The sequence below is a fragment of the Nyctereutes procyonoides genome, unplaced genomic scaffold (genome assembly GCF_905146905.1).
Source record: "Nyctereutes procyonoides isolate TBG_1078 unplaced genomic scaffold, NYPRO_anot_genome, whole genome shotgun sequence".
Taxonomy (NCBI): domain Eukaryota; kingdom Metazoa; phylum Chordata; class Mammalia; order Carnivora; family Canidae; genus Nyctereutes; species Nyctereutes procyonoides.
This window is the reverse complement of record NW_026575142.1, coordinates 58,286,741-58,289,015: the sequence shown is the minus strand read 5'-3', so window position 1 is coordinate 58,289,015 and position 2,275 is coordinate 58,286,741. Positions and strand designations below refer to the sequence as shown.

General features: G+C 34.6%; 1 non-coding gene across 1 annotated transcript; it reads right to left on the bottom strand.

Annotated features, from left to right (window-relative positions):
• Positions 1–1,073: 1,073 nt before the first annotated feature.
• Positions 1,074–1,180, bottom strand: LOC129498989 (U6 spliceosomal RNA). The gene has a single exon (XR_008662258.1). It is a non-coding gene; the product is annotated as a U6 spliceosomal RNA (small nuclear RNA).
• Between the last annotated feature and the right edge of the window lie 1,095 nt (positions 1,181–2,275).

Here is a 2,275-nt window from a genome sequence, read left to right as displayed (position 1 = left end):
ATCTTCTGGCTGTGTCTTCACATGGTCTTCTGTGTATGTATGTGTCTGTATCCTAATCTCTTCTCCTTTTTAAAAATTTTGTTTAAACAAGTCATTTGGATGACCAGCTTCTTTGGTTTTAATTGAAATATAATTGACATACAGTATTACAATTATATTACTTTCAGGTATATGACATAGTAATTTGATAATTATACACATTATAAAATGCTCACTATGAAAAGTATAGTTACCATCTGCCACCATACAACTTTATTACAGTACTATTGACTATATAATGCTGTACTTTTCACCCCCATGACTTCTTTATTTTATAACTGGAAGTTTGTACCTCTTAATCCCCTTCAACTACTTTGCCAATCCCCTTTGCCCTCCCCTCGGGCAACAATGAGTTTGTTCTCTTTATTTATGTCTGTTTCTGCTTTTTGTTTATTTTTTAGATTCTACATATGAGCGCAATCATATAGTATTTGTCTTTCTTTGTCTAACTTATTTCACTTAGTATAATACGCCCTAGGTCCATCCATGTAGTTGCAAATGGCAAGATTTTATTTCTTTAATGGCTGATATATATACCATGTTGTATATATAACATTTCTTTATCCATTCACCTATTGATGGACACTTGGGTTGCTTCCAAATCGTGGTGATGGTAAATCATGCTGCAGTAAGTATAGTGATGCATATATCTTTTCAAATTACTGTTTTCTTTGGTAAATATCCAGAAGTAGAATACTGGGTCGTATGGTATTTCTTTTTAATTTTTTGAGGAAACTCCATAATATTTTCCACTGTGGCTGTATTAATTTACATTCCCACCAACAGTGCATGAGGGTTCCTTTTTCTCCACATCCTGCCAATACTTGTTATTTCTTGTCATTTTGATACTAGCCACTCTGACAGGTGTTAAGGTGATATCTCATTATGGTTTTGATTTGCATTTCCCTGATGATTAGTGATGTTGAACATCTTTTCATGTATCTGTTGGCCATCTGTATGTCTTTGGGAAAATGTCTATTCAGGTATCTACCCATTTTCTTTTTACTTTTAATATATTTATTATCCCTGTTTTAAAAAATATGGAATGCTTCATGAATTTGTGTGTCATCCCTGCACAGGGGCCATGCTAATCTCCTCTGTATCATTCCAATTTTAGTATATATGCTGCCAAAGTGAGCATCCTCTGCCCATTTCCTAATTGGATTATTTGTGGGGGGTTTTTGGTGTGTGTTGAATTTTATGAGTTCTTTATATATTTTGGATATTAATCCCTTATCAGATATCTTGTCTCATTCAAATGTAAATAAAAGTGGTGAGAGAAGACGTCCTTGTCTTGTTCCTGATCTTAGAGGAAAAGCTTTCAGCTTTTCACCATGAGGTATGATGTTAGTTGTGGGTTTGTCATATATAGCCTTTATTACCTTGAGGTACATTTACCTACTTTTGGAGAGCTTTTTATCATGAATGATATTGAATTTTATTAAATGCTTTTTCTGCATCTATTAAGATTATTGTATGATTTTAATCCTTCATTTCATTAACGTGGTGTATTATGTTAATTGATTTGTGCATATTGAATCATCCTTGTGTCCCTGGAATAAATCCTACTTGATCATGGTGAATGATCTTAATGTATTGTTGAATTCAGTTTGCTAATATTTTGTTGAGGATTTTTGCATCTCAGTCCATCGGGGATATTGATCTATAATTTTTTTTTGTAGTGTCTCTGTCTGGTTTTGGTATCAGGGTAATAGTGGGCTCATAGAATGAATTTATAAGCATCCCTTCTTCTTCTTTTTTGGGGGAAGGATAGTTTGAGAAGGATAGATATTAACTCTTCTTTAAAGTGTTTGGTAGGGATCCCTGGGTGGCCCAGACGTTTGGCGCCTGCCTTTGGCCCAGGGCACGATCCTGGAGACCTGGGATAGAATCCCACATCGGGCTCCCGGTGCATGGAGCCTGCTTCTCCCTCTGCCTGTGTCTCTGCCTCTCTCTCTCTCTGTATGACTATCATAAAAAAAAAAAAAAGATAAATAAAGTGTTTGGTAGAATCCACTTGACATCTGGTCTCAGATTTTTTGGTTGGGAGGTTTTGTTTTTTTTTTTATTACTGATTCAATTTCATTACTAGTAATCAGTCTGTTCTATTACTTCCTGATTCAGTCTCAGAAGATTGTATGTCTCTAAGAATTTATCAATTTCTTCTAGGTTGTCCAATTTGTTGGCATAAAATTTTTTGTAATAGTCTCATAATCCTTTGTATTTCTGTGATTTC